Below are 15,449 nucleotides of genomic sequence, written 5' to 3'. Positions count from 1 at the left end.
AGGACAATCCATTACACAATAGCTGTAAAATTGTACTAGGTTTGGTCCTCAGCCACTGACGCTTGCTGTGAGAAATACAGAGAAACAAGTGGAGTGATGCAAATTGTAAAACCGTTTCCATGTGATATTAGTAGAATATAGCTGTTACATGTATACCCTGTCTGCTGTGTTCTTTGTGTTTTGAGTTCAGCCCCCGTGACTGACCCTGCGTCCCAATTCGCATACTATCCATCCTAAATAGTATTCGAAAATAGAATTAGTATGTCCCAAATCGTAGTATGTTGAAAAGAGTATTCCAAAGATTCCCGGATGGTTTACTATTTCCGGTCCGAATTCGAAGTACGGATCGATGTGTACTCTAACGGCTGATATTGCCCACAACCCATTGCGAGTTGGACGAGGATTCGATTCGAACTACAAACGCAGATAAAAAGCATTAAAAAACTACAAGCATGACGGATCTGCGAGTCCGACGGTTAAGTAGAGAAGTTTAGATAAAGGGGTTTGAGTGACCAACTATCAATATTTAACCTGACAAAAATATATTTATTCAGGGTTGTCCACATTATATTTCACCTGCAGCAGCATTGTGAACTTTTGCAATGACCCGAGAGTTAAAGCTGTTAATGAGCTATAACAGCTTCAACTCTTCTTGGCTTTCCACAAGGTTTAGAAGTGTGTCTATGGGAATTTTTGATCATTCTTCTAGAAGCGCATTTGTGAGGTCAGGCACTGTGGCACTGATGTTGGAAGAGAAGGCCTGGCTCAAAGTCTCCGCTCTAATTCATCCCAAAGGTGTTCTATTTGAGGTGCAGGCCAGTCAAGTTTCTCCACACCAAAGACATCCATGTCTTTATGGGCCTTGCTTTGTGCACTGGTGCGCAGCTATGTTGGAACAGGAAGGGGTCATCCCCAAACTGTTCCCACGAAGTTGGGAGCATTAAATTGTCCAAAATGTCTTGGTATACTGAATCATTAAGAGCTCTTTTCACTGGAACTAGGGCCCATGCCCAACCCCTGAAAAACAACCCCACACCATAATCCCCCTTTCACCAAACTGGGCATTACACTGGGCATAACGCAGTCAGGACAGTCTCTTTCTGCTGGCAACCGCCAAACCCAGACAGGTCCATTGGATTGCCAGACAGAGAAGCATGATTGGTCACTCCAGGGAACACATCTCCATTGCTCTAGAGTCCAGTGGCAGCGTGCTTCACACCACTGCATCTGATGCTTTGCATTGCACTTGGTGATGTAAGGCTTGGATGCAGCTGCTCGGCCATGGAAAACCATCGCATTAAGCTCTCTACACACCGTTCTTGAGCTAATCTGAAGGCCACATGAATTTGGAGGTCTGTAGCAATTCAATTGACTCTGCAGAAAGTTGGCAATTTCTACATGTTGTGCACCTCAGCATGTGCTGACCCCGCTCTGTGATTTTACGTGGCCTACCACTTTGGGGCTGAGTTGCTGTATATATATATATATATATATATACAACATGCTTTTAATGAGACTATGCTGTGACAGTGATAAATGTGAAACAATAATGTAGAAAATCTAGACAAAGTTCAAGGAAAACACCCGCTGACAACAAAACCACAGTCAAAATCCCATGTGGTAAACACAAATGTCACATCTTTCAAAGCCACTGTGACCACAGCTCTCTTGATGACAGTGACATCTTCATTAACAGAGATGCTATTTTTAACCCAGTGCAAAGATTATCTAATTTAGCTCTCGCTGAAAGTGTTGATTGACTGAAACTTGTGAGTGAATCCGAGAGAGGTAAGCTACAGCCTCTCCAACACCGACAGCCTGCTGTGAACTCATCATGATCTGACCATGAAGCCCCTCTGTGTAGCTCCAGGAATAAAATCTTAAAGAGATAGTTCACTTTAAACTGAAAATTCTGTCATCATTTACTCACCCTTATGTTGTTCCAAACCAAGTTTCAAATCAACAACATTGAACAATAAAATTTTTGTCTTCAGTGTTCAACAGAAGAAATAAACTCATACAGGTTTGGAACAACAGGGGTGAGTAAATGATGACAGAATTTTTTGGGGAACTAACCCTTTAATATGAATCACAGCTCCAGGACCACAGGTTCAGACATAATTTTCATGGCTCCTAAAACCTGCAGGTCTCCCAACCAGGAGCCATTGATGTCAGAGACTAGGCGGCATGATGTCTGCACCGAATGAAGTTTTCAGAACAACAACATCTCTGGCAAGACTAATGCAAGACAAGCTTTAGGCACTTTATTTCAACGGCCCGTTCAAAATACAATTATTTAAATGATCTCAAACATATAGTTATACTATATGGAATGTAATTATTTAAATGACCTAAATACAAATGTTTATTTGAAATATATATTTTTTTATTTTTTTTATTAAAAGCATGTTTGATGGCATAAAAGCTTTAGCTTTAACTGTTATAACAGCTAGAAAAACGGATTTGTGAAGGAATCATTTTGGTTTTTGTTAAAGGGGGGGTGAAATGCTGTTTCATGCATACTGAGCTTTTTACACTGTTAAAGACTTGGATTCCCATCCTAAACATAGACAAAGTTTCAAAAACTAATGTTGGGCGTTTGATGGAGTATTTTTGTGTTAAAAATACTCCTTCCGGTTTCTCACAAGTTTCGGAGAGTTTTTTTCAAGTATGGATCGGGTTGACGTTAATAAGAGCGGAAGGTCCTTGTATGGGCCGTACGGGCTCTTCTCCCGGTAGGGTGCGCGTGCGCGTGACTAGAGCACGCTGTAAACAGTCTCTCAGATGCAGATCCAGTCGTCCGTGAACAATGTGGCGCCGCGCTTCTCTTTATTCCTATGGGTGACGTCGAGCGACTTCAACGCTTCAGCACAGCATTCCGGGAAGGCAGCGCTGCATTTGAACAGATTTGAACGCAGAAATGACGGGAAGCTTCACAACATCGTTTCAGTTCCGTCTCAAAATGTATTTACACGCCACTGCTGTCACAGAACTTCACCATATCAGACCAAAGAAGTGTGTTTTTGACGGAGCGGTCCCAGCGATAAAGGTCCTGCTTTGGAAGCAGCCGGTGTGTTAACTTAAACTGCTTCAAATGTCTGTGTTGTCGGCTACTGACGCATGAGTAAACATCAGTAAACGACAAGATCGCGTGCTTCGTCATTCAAATGCTCTAAAGGTTACTCCATTGTTGTTTCAGTATAACGTTACAGTATTCTGACGTGCAAAACCGTTTTGCTTGCTACTTCTAAGGTCTAGTCGCATACAATAGTCCATAAACCGAATCATGTCCTCATACACTGCGAGTAAAGACACAGAAATGTGGAGAGGCCATTAAATACAATAACTTACATACCACAGAGACGGACGTCCTGATGTTGCCGTTTCTCCTGTTCAATTTATTTCTCCCTCAGATTTGATTCTGGATCATTATCTGTATTAGCTGACATAGCCATGGGTTCCTCCACGCTTGAGGACGTCACCGCTTTGCGCGCTTGTCATTCTTTAGCTCCGCCCACACGATACGCCTCCAGGCGCTTGGTTTTTTCCGGAAAGACTCGGTACAGCCCATATTTCTTTTATAAATATGATCAAACTAAAGACTTTTCGGAGATATGAAGGATGCAATACTACTCTATAGGTACTCAAGATTGACATGAGATTGACTGAAACTGAGTGTTTCACCCCCCCTTTAACCAGATCATCTGATTCGTTAAAAAGAAACAATTCCATCACAAATTAAACAACATCTATAGTATTAAGGAGATTATGGTGGATATCAATGTTTTCAGGAAACTTAAATTTCGCCATATTTCCTAAATATAGTGGTGAATCTTATGGACTGCTTTTATGGTCCGTTTAAGTCTTTTAATGCAAGAAAAATAATGAAATGAAAACCAAAGAAATAAACTGTCAATAAGAATCTGTCAATATATAGTGGTAAAGGCCCTTGGAAGAAGACCAGAGCATTCATCTCCCCTGTCTACAAGTCAGTAAATGATCTGTATTATCACTGACCTTTATCTCTCTGAGATGTAAGGGTGTGTTTGAGGGGAAAATAACAGAGAGAATCAGTTTGTGAGATCAGTTGTCGTCATGACAGATGAGAGCTGCAATTTAATCCTGCTTAATACTGCGGAAATTTTATTCTGTCCACTGGCCACGAATGGCTTTAGATTACTCTCTGTCTCTCAGAGCGGGAGCATAGATGACAAGAGAAACAGATTTATCTGTTTCTTGTCTCTCTGTTGTCTCATTGCATGTTTTATTATTGCCATAGACATCTGATTGCAGCGACCAGCTAGTCTCTCTCATCATTGATAAAGTATGGCAGGGAGACTGTCTTTGCTCACTTTGAGGAGGAAATGACAGTCTGCCTCTGTGAAACAAAGTTATTCCTGTTTGTTTTGTTTAACTGATTGGTTCATGAGCCGCTAACACACTGACATGTTTCAATGAACTAATTATGCACATTTTAGGATATCACATTAAAAAAACAATTGATGGAAAAAACATACATTCTAAAAATGCACATAAAAAAATGGAATTAAGGCGGACACATTTTTTTAGCCGATAAGAAGACGTGCATGAACTACAACGAAGACAAATTTACCACGACAGCTTTTATTTAGTTTCAACTGCGCATTGAGACGAAAGTCATTTAAGATGTACCACAAAAAGAGCCAAAGTGGCTTCCATTGTTATTATATATATATATATATACACCCACAGCGCACCTGCACCACTATCACCCAACGTTTGTTCACTATTTCCCCAATAAATCCACCCTCTGGGGGTTTTGCACCAATTTAATTTATTATATATATTGTGTCATTTTCCCAGAAAGTGAACACATGGGATGGAAACACTGTTTTATTCGCAAATGTTTTATGCGACTTTCTGATTTTGCGCAGAAGTTAAAGGGGTAGTAAGCGATTTCTGAACGAACATGGCCCTACACAAAAGGATCACACCCATCTTGATAGCCCCACCCCTAAATTGCCACTCGTACACGCCCCTTACTGCTGATTGGCTTTGTTTTAGTGCTCGTTCAGTTTTTGAAAAGCATTTCTCAGAATTCGCTTACTGCATCTTGATATTATATAATAATTATTTAATGAATTATATAATTTACATCCACAACTTTGGTAAGAAGCTTGCATCCTGGTCAACAGCAGCCGCATACACAGCAGCACAGTGCATGTTGATGTATGTTTCCACACAACCCCACCCAACCCAACACTCCCCTCTTCAACTCTCCCAGATGAAACAGCCAGCTGGGTGTTATATAACTACTGCTTCCTGAGGTCACGTATGCACCTATTTTCCTGCTCCCGTGTGCAGTTTCTCTCCCTTTAATCATGTGCTGTAATGCACAAAAACAATGAGCTTCATAAAGACAGATATTTACACAATTCAGTAATAATATACTGTGCTGTATGCACTATTCATAAAAGAGTCAATCTGATGTTTTCACTGGATTTGGTTCGGTTTTATATTCGTTAATGAATTACAGTAAAGACAATTCAGTCATCTGGAGAACCAAATTTAGATGCTTGACAGGGATTTGCTATATTAAGATGCATTATTAAATCACACATTTATTAAATGATGAGAATGAATGACATGAATTATTCTCATGATGTAATCACATGATGTGATTAATTTAATTAATGCAACTTTATACAGTATATACACAGATCAGGCTGAAGCTTTCGCGCCTCGATCGAACCCCCCGGTGACCGGTCCCAGTATAGTCGCCCCTCTGTGCTTTCTAATGGACTCGAGGCAAACTAAACAATAAAATTACACCTCATATTTCCCAAAATCGCTACTGCGCAGACTCGGTCCCAAGATGTCAGCGCCGTGCAGATGTTAGCAGCAGATCCTTTGATTCCTGTAAGTTTGTTCAGCACATCCCACAGATGCTCAATTGGATTGAGATCTGGGGAATTTGGAGGCCAAGTCAGGACCTCAAAATCTTAAATGTACTCTTCGCTGCTGAAAGAGACCACAGCCATCAGGGAAAACGTTTGTATATGGTGTAAATGTATATGTATATGGTCTGCAATAATGCTAAGGTAGGTGGTACGTGTCAAAGTAACATCCACATGGATTGCCGGACTCAAAGTTTCCCAGCAGAACATTGGCCAAAGCATCACACTGCATCCACCAGCTTCCCATAGTGCATCCTGGTGCCATGTGTTCTCCATGTAAGTGATGCAAACACACCCGGCCATTCACGTGATTTAAAAGAAAACTTGATTCATCAGACCAGGCCACCTTCTTCCATTGCTCCGTGGTCCAGTTCTGATACTCCCATGCCCACTGATGTCACTTTCACCGATGGACGGGTCAGCATGGGCACCCTGACTGGTCTGCGGCCCCATACGCAAAAAAACTGGGATGCACTGTGTATTCTGACACCTTTCTATCAGAACCAGCAATAACTTCTTGAGCAATTTGAGCTACAGTAGCTCGTCTGTTTAATTGGACCACACGGGCCATCCTTCGCTCCCCACGCACGTGCATCAATGAGCCTTGGCCGCCCATGACCCTGTCGCCGGTTCACCACTGTTCCTTGGACCACTTTTGATAGAGACTGACCACTGCAGACCGGGAACACCCCACAAGAGCTGCAGTTCTGGAGATGATCTGACCCAGTCGTCAAGCAATTTGGCCGCGATGAAGAGATAATCAGTGTTAGTTAGTTCACCTGTCAGTTTTTCACTTGTTACTTCACCTGTCAACATTGACGAATGCCTGATCAGTGCGTGTACACACACACACACACACACACACACACACACACACACACACACACACACACACACACACACACACACACGCACACGCACACACACATTTATGAGCATAAAGTATTAAATCAAAAGAAAAATATTTAATACACAATAAATATATAATAAGAAAATAAAATAAATATAATGTATCAATATTTTCATTTTATACACAACTTCTTCAAATAAAGAGGACAATTATAGGTAGAGTTCAAAAGGTCATCACCCACGGTGGTTTGGATCAAACATCATATCCTGAAAGATGTGTATAGGTGTCATGCATCAAAGGGTTAAATCTAATACCTTACAATGAAAGAATGGAAATGAATTACTGTACATGCAAATCTACAATATTCTCCATCTTTAATCTTATGGTAGCCACACACCCGATAACATGCTTTTAATACTATCTCACACACACACACACGCGCGCACACACACACACACAGATCAGGAGGGATAAATACAATCTGATAGGTCCATTAAGCTGAAGAAGAGACGTGCGTCTCACCCACGTCTATTTGAGAGCTTGGAGATGCATATATTACGATGACAAATTTAAAGTTATTGATTGAGTCCTGTGCCTTGCAATTCAGCGGCGCACACATAAAACATGTTGTGTGAAGGGTTATCAGGATCTCCAATAGCTGACGAGACTCCATTTGTAGCATAGCACGTGTTAACTGAAACAACTACAGTGTTATGTCTAGATTAACTTACAAATAGATTTAGTGCAAGATAAGCAGGTGTGCAACACACTGTATCACATCTAGCATCATACCACTATGGCACCCAGAGGTCTCTATTAGTGAGACCATTAGGAACACGCTAAGTATTATTGATTTCCTTAACATGACAGGGGTCACATAATCTCCTCGTAACCATTAACCAAATGATACTCTTTGCCAGGCCTAAATTACATTTAAAGGGTAGGTGAATTAGAGCAAGTCTATAGTTAACATGATATATTTTATTAACTTTTATTTATGATTACAGCTATATAATTTTAAATTAATAATACATAATTTTTTCAGTAGTCTTTGAATCAGCTCAGCTTGGACCCCAAAAATGTTGAAATTACATGGGCGTGCAAGAAATAAACGAACAGATTGGTAACTGGCGAGTATAGCTTTTATGAAATATACCCCCGGTTTCACACTAGTGTTTTCAAGTGTTTTCCAAAACTGAGTGTGCGTGAGACCTCATTAAGCTCTCTAAGATGATGGATGGAACAGACATAATAAAGCTATTGATAAAAAAAATATATATAGCTTTAAACAAAGTTTAAATTGTATTAATCGGTAAAGATCTGCATAATTAAGGGAGTGGCAACTTGAGTGACAGGTGGATTGTGATTTGTCTGCTGTTAGCCATCAAGCACCTCAGCTCCACCCACGTCCCGCCTCTTTGACCATTATGGGTTATTTGCGAGTGACGCGCGGTAACTCGCTGCCAAGATGGCGACGGCTGGCTCTGGCCAGAAAAAAATGCTCTTCAGAAACCTACGGGTGATGTCACGGACACAACGTCCATGTTTTATACAGGCTATGACTACAATGCGAAACAGAAATTTATCCACTTTGGAGAGCATTTTCGAAAAGTTCTGTTTTCGTTAATAAAAATGCCATCTCAGCTTGGATGGAAGCCCAAAATGGAGAGAAAAAGATGCGTTTTCAAACGAAAATGTATTAGTATAGACAAGGTCTTGAAAACCTATTATAAAACCCCACAGAAATCTTGAGGGAACAGCTGGCGAATTAGTCTTCCGGGTTTTTACGTCATCCCTGCATCACTTTATTGCAACACCCTGCCCTCTCGATCTTTCATTGGCCAAACAAACAACTGGCCCCACCCCAAATTCATGCTACTGGGTGAGCCGGTTGCTATGTCTGGCTTCTCAAACAAATAAAGCAGTGTATTGAAAACACCACAGGGTTTAGACTTTTTGAGACATCAAAACTGTAGGCTTACTTATAGTCCAACCTGATCTCCTGAGAAAAATGTATGAATTTGTATTTACGAATCATTTAAAATTTGAATTGTAAAAAAGAAAAAAAAGAAAAAAAAAGAAAAAGCTTGAACCTAACTCTCAGTGGAGAAAAACATATAAATGAGATTCAATGACAAACATATCAATGAGATTCACCTCACCTACAAATTAACCTCCAATTCGCCAAACGGTAAAATAGCTTTTATTTACCATGAGAGTGTATTGTAAACTGTAGTCTTAGGCCCCGATCACACAGAATGTCTTTTTGCAGCGAGAGGTGCCTTTTTTGAATGGATTTCTGTTGGCAGAGAGCGTTATGTGCGCTGCTTATGCACCCTGGGCGCCTCGCGTTTTAACCGCTTGCTGTGCCTCGCGTTTTTGAAGGAACGCTCCGAGCGTAGGAAGTTGAAAAAAAGTCAACTCTTAGCGGAAAAGCGCCCGACGTCATCGCGTTTATTTTCTTTTGTCCAATCGAATGAATGGAGAGGTGGGCCTTCCGTTGTGTTGACCGTTACATTGATTTGACTGACAGTACAGGTGATTCGGGGGTTGCCTAGAAACATTAAAAAAAACGTTGCGCACTGCTCTTTTCTGAATGAAAAAAACGCTTACCAAAAAAGGCAGTGCAGTGTGCCTCGCGTTTTCGAACCTTAAAAACGCGTTCTGTGTGAACGGGGCCTTAAGGCTGATTCAGTCTTCTGATCTTCTGCGTCAGACCTACACTGTAGCTATGTCGTAAGCTGTATGTAGCACGCATAGCCTGTGGCACCTCTCCAAAAATGTAACTATGAGTAAATTCTAGGCGGACTGCAAGCACTGTGATTGGTCTGCTAGAACCTCTCCCTCAGGTCAAGTAAAAAATCTGCAATAGCATCACATTTCCTCATACACATTTCCACTTGCATATTATACATTTTCAGTTCTTTGATATTTAACAGCTCAGGCTACAAAAAATCAATATCTATATGCCGTGTCACTGTTACTGCTTTCACCGTCGACAATATACACAACAAGCTGCTTCTTCTCCAGCTTTGGCCTTGATATTGTGGGTTACACCATCAACGTGGCCCATGGCGCTGCCTACTAGTGGTCTGCATGTGTAATTGCATGTTGACAGCGACAACAACGCAGATTTATGAAAACCGACCCATAGACTACGCCATAGGTCTGATGCAGAATTATTAATCTGCCTTTAATTTATTAAACAAGAATAAGATAACTTTCAAAATGCATCATCTTTATAATTATTTGTATTTGTAATTATTTGTATGTTAAAAAGTGAGCGTTGTGTACTTGACAGCAAGTTTGCTAAAACAGTGCAGCCTTAGTTGTTTCAGGAAAATCACATTTGATTAAAAAAAGCAAGCAACTTTTACCTTTAAATTACCTTTAAAATCATGCACTATTCAATCAAATGTACACCAAAACCCAAGCCTAAAACATGAGTTAAAATATAAAACATGGAGGCTCAACCTCTCCAAATGGATTTTCATAGTTGAAACCGAAGAGTTCCTCAATAGGTTTAAAATGTCTGTTCAAATGTATAGTAATTCAATTAAAAAGCAGCACAAAGGGAATAAATCACAGAGGCTCGGGGTGAAAAGCCGCCATGTTGATCTATTAGGGAGAATCCTGCTGTGAGCAGAGCTCTAGTGAAATATTAAAGAGTCTGCAGACGTCCACGCACTTCCTCAGTTCAGCAACATTTTCTTCTACGGCTGACTATTATTGCATAGATATGTTTAATTTATTCTTAATTCCATTTATTAGTCAAACAAAGCTCCTCACTCACAAGGAAAGTGAGCTTTTGTGATGCCTAACGAGACCTATTTGTGCTCCATTGTGTTGATGACAACTGTCATACTCTTGCAGATAAACAGATAAAAAGGTTAATCCTCATGGCTTCAGGAAACTGGTTGCGAGGAAGAGCAAGAGAAAGAGAGCTGTTTTTGCTGTAAAGCGTGGTTTTCAGGGACATTCTGCTCCAGCTTTTTTTTTTTTTGCTCCCTCTTGAGATTTACAGTCTAGAAAAAAGCTTCTCTCGCAAACATAAAACGCAAGCCAACTGTAGGACTGCAAAATTGGCATTACATTAACTGCCAACGCTAGGCTGAAAAAACAGAACTCTTTTAAAGAGTTCCACTCCTTGCACATGCTCACATTCAATTCTGTCCATGTAGCTTAGTTACAGATGATTGAAAACATGAGCGTTAGATAAAGACAGGTGAAAAGTTAGTGGTGAAATTGATGAGTGTGAAGTCCCAGTTTAGGTGGACAGTAATGGGCCAAATGTTCATACAGTTTCTTAAATATGTAAATATAACCTAATTCTTTGTATAACATGATCTCATTGGTAAAAGCTAGTGCATTTCACATCTTCGCTTTATATTTGGGTCATTGAAAGAGAGAGTTTAGATTTAATCCGTCTGAAGAGCTACATTTATCTGAGAATATATACATAACAGACGTAGGCCAGTAAGAGCTGTGCATGTAAACCTCACTCCTCTGGCCTCTAGAGGCGCACTAGCGGCTGCTGTCTTTAGCATCCTTGTTAGCTTGCTCACCTCTCATGCCAGAGACCCGGTTCGAATCTCACTCAGATCGCTTCGAGTATAGGACTGGTTACATACATATACATATCTATACACACACCGTTCAGGTATAACATTATGACCACTGACAGGTGAAGTGAATAAAACTGATTATCTCTTCATCATGGCACCTGTTAATGGGTGATTTTGTCCTCAAATTTGATGTGGTAAAGGCAGGAAAAACAGGCAAGTGTAATGATTTGAGCGACTTCGTCAAAGGGCCAAATTGTGCTGTCTAGACGACCGAGTCAGGGCATCTCCAAAACTGCGGCTCTTGTGGGCTGTTTCCGGTCTGCAGTGGTCAGTATCTCTCAAAAGTGGTCTAAGGAAGGAACAGTTGTGACCCCGTGACAGGGTCATGGGCGGCCAAGGCTCATTGATGCACGTGGGGATTATTAGGAAAGTTAATATATATATATTAATGATTAATATCTGCAGGATTTAAACATTTAGAAATGTCTATGGAGGAAATCTGCGTGTTTGGACGGATATAAATGCAATTTTGATGGAAATTATTTAGAATGACAAAATGTTGTTGCTTTTCACTTATAATAGTGACACAAGGTACCAAGTTCATTCCTAATGGATGCTCAGTAAAGTTTGTGTAAGTTAGCAACAGTAACCATTCCAAGGGGGCGGGGCTTAGTGAATATTAAAATCTGTGGAATGGATTTAAACATGGTCAAATGTTGAAAATCAATTTAGACTGACTGATGAAGATCTGTCTTAGACCTTTGATTTTTGTGTTTGTTTTGTTTTTTAAACAACTTTTTATTTATTTATTAAAAAGCCTTTTTTTTCTTCGCTTTTTAGAAATGAGAGACATTCTATTTGGGAATTGTGTGCTGAGTATTTGCCATTTCTTCTACAGAGCTTTAGACTTGCTTCTGGCAGTGGAACATTTTACACTGAGATGCAAAAAATAAATAAATAAATAAATAAATACTGGTCCAAATTTGATGTAGTGCTTCTGCTAACTAAAAGCAGTTTCCAAGATTTTGTTTTTCAGCCTGCACTCCCTCGCCGTGAGGTGCCTCTAATAAGTCATATTTCTATAACATGTTCTCTGCCTTTGATCACCAGAAATCCACAGAGGAACAGTTTGAAAGCCATAGAAGACAGCTAATGATCCAAAGAAATCTGGGAGGGTGAGTTGGAAATTATTTTCTAGGTTTTCTTGTTGGGTTAAGTTGCCAACACGAACAAGTTCACCTTCAGTTATATTAAGCATATAGATTTACTACCTTCATCATGAGCATATAATGAATATTTTCTGTATCTGCGAAGGGCTATAATGGTGCTTCTGGTGCCCGTGAGACATTTAGAGGATATAAATAATGCATATGTTTTTATCCATTGCAAGGAGATCCCCCACCCTTCGGTACACAACTAGCACGCACATCATTTATAAATACACACTAACACACACCATGCATACGCCTACACATTTATGAACAAAAATACACACAGTGAAGTGCGCTGAAAGTGATGCATCAAAAAAAAAAATCAATTTTGTAGTTTAATCAGTTCACACGCTTGCATCATTGCACATCTCATTTTCATCAACGTAATGATGCTTTTCATGTCAAAAAGGGAAGGCCGGCATATCTCTCTTCATTTCTTGCGATGATCTACAGTAAGTAATCTGGGAAAGCAAGTTTTGTAATGCCTCCAGCACAACTTCTCTTCACGATTGATGATCGGTCTACTTTCCATAAGTGGCGACGATTGTGCACTTTATCATATTAGATTATTGCATCACTTTGTCTCTGCGGAAGAGAAATATTTTCACTGTGTATTGATTACGCAACTGCTTCCAAAATCTACTAGGCAGCAACCAGACTCTTATTGATTCATTCTATAAACGGAAGCATCACCTAAACGCTTCAATGTCTTCGGTTACAGATGATTTGAAAGAAAAACTCCCTTTAGCCGAGTTTTGTGTGCAGTGAAGCTTTGTTTTCATGCCTCTGTGAGCTTCAAACATGGTTCTTCCCTTTAATATTTCATAAACTTTTACTCTGCAGAGACCCCCACTGAAACCTCCAGTACTTTCAGGGCAAAACAAAACAGAAAAAAATCATTGTATACACTATATCACTATAAATATCTAGGACACATTACACAAAGAAACAAATAAACTTTCTTACCTTTAAAATTATGCTGACTACGCACCAAAATAGTCCCTCTACTTTTAAAAATGAAAAATTGTGAATTCCCTCAAAAAGCAGTGTATCCGGTAATGACGGCCTGTGTTCAAACATGAGAGAGAGAGGGATCATCCAGACAGCCAGCAGAGATGCTGAACAGGAAGATTAGGATGCGAGCGCTCTCACTCGCACTCTCCATCCCTCCTCCCAATCCGTTCATTATAGGAGGAGCTCCCAGAACACGCCCAAGCAACTCACAATGGTTGCTTCCATCCCTACCTCTGCTCCTCGCTCACTCCCTCATGTGCCAAAGCTGGCGTGAGGGAGAGGCTTCTGTTTGTGTGTGTGTGTGTGTGTGTGTGTGTGTGTGTGTGTGTGTGTGTGTGTGTGAGAGAGAGAGAGAGAGAGAGAGAGATGGAGGGAGGGAGAGATACTGTAGAGAGAACATGAATGCAGATCAAGGGGAAGGAACTGGGCTATCTATCTATCAATCTTTTTATCTGTCTATCTATCTATCTATCTATCTATCTATCTATCTATCTATCTATCTATCTATCTATCTATCTATCTATCTGTCTATCTGTCTATCTATCTATCTATCTATCTATCTATCTATCTATCTATCTATCTATCTATCTATCTATCTATCTATCTATCTATCTATCTATCTATCTATCTATCTATCTCTTACATTCACCCCATGAAAAGAAAATGCATCACTATTCTTCACATATTGTTTACCGACTGCAGTGCTCTCACCTGGCAAGGTGTGTGTGTGTGTGTGTGTGTGTGTGTGTGCGCCAAAGTGCTTCAGGGTTTGCCATATGGAAGTGCTGCATAGTCTGTACTTAAGAACAATGAATTGCCTAAAGCCTGCTGCAAAAACCTCTCACAAATCATGTGCATAAAGCAGATGCCGTAAACACTGTTGTTGTTTTACCATCTCAACGCTTTCTGCTTGACTTGCACTGGATGTATTTAGTTACGCATTTAAATATTGTTATTATTCATGAATGTTGACGGACATATTTGACTTAACGACATTCTGATTTTTCTTGTGTTTCCAGTTTACGTGTTGGTGAATGTTTGTTTAAAAATTCTCACCAAGGCTGCATTTATTTGATCAAAAATACTGTACAAATATTGTAAAATATTTGCAAAAATTTAAACATACTAAAATTCAGCTTTGCATCACAGGAATAAATTACATTTAAAAATATTGAAACCAGTAATTTCAAACCAGTTTCAATATTTTAAACCAGTATTGATATATCACCAGTAATTCATTATATTTTATAAAATTCTAATTATATAAATTATATACTGAATACAGATGTCTGAGCTGTAAAATCCAAACTCTGGTCAGGCCAATCACATCGTGTATAGAGTTGGTGGGCGGGGCTTAACATAATGACGGCCGAGTTGCGTTTGCGTTCTTCTAGTAAACACAGAAGCTAGCGAATGACGGTATTTCGAATCAACTTTAACCGAGACTCTGGAAGACTTGGAGTTAAGCTTTTCTCTGAGAAAAGAACAAAGAACGGCACTGAAGTCATTCCTAAAAAGGGAAGATGTGTTCTGAGTTTTGCCGACTGGATACGGCAAAAGTTTAATCTATCGACTAGTTCCGCTTCACGTTGCTCTGGTTGGTTGTAGCATTATCCAATCACGTGCAGAGGGAGTTTGAAAGAACACCGTTTATCCCGCCCCTCGGACTGAGCCCTGTCAATGGTGAGTTCCCAGACCAAACATCTTGATGTGGGTCTGGCTTGTCAGGCTAGTGCTGTGGTATCTGGCACCAATATGTTATCAGCAGATCTTTTAAGTCCTGTAAGTTGCGAGGTGGGGCCTCCATGGATCGGATTTGCTTGTTCAGCACATCCCACAGATGCTCGATTGGATTGAGATCTGGGGAATTTGA

The 15,449-nt window shown here is 40.1% G+C and overlaps 1 protein-coding gene across 1 annotated transcript in view; it reads right to left on the bottom strand.

Annotated features, from left to right (window-relative positions):
* sv2bb (synaptic vesicle glycoprotein 2Bb) overlaps positions 1-13,812 on the bottom strand; it is a 38,303-nt gene extending 24,491 nt beyond the window's left edge. Inside the window, exon 1 of the mRNA XM_067436643.1 lies at positions 13,529-13,812. The gene's annotated coding sequence lies outside the window, so the exon portion shown is untranslated. The remainder of the gene's footprint in view (positions 1-13,528) is intronic.
* Positions 13,813-15,449: the final 1,637 nt, after the last annotated feature.

The sequence above is a fragment of the Pseudorasbora parva genome, chromosome 25 (genome assembly GCF_024679245.1).
Source record: "Pseudorasbora parva isolate DD20220531a chromosome 25, ASM2467924v1, whole genome shotgun sequence".
Classification (NCBI taxonomy): Eukaryota; Metazoa; Chordata; class Actinopteri; order Cypriniformes; family Gobionidae; genus Pseudorasbora; species Pseudorasbora parva.
The sequence above is the reverse complement of the archived record's forward strand: the minus strand, read 5'-3'. Positions and strand labels throughout refer to the sequence as shown.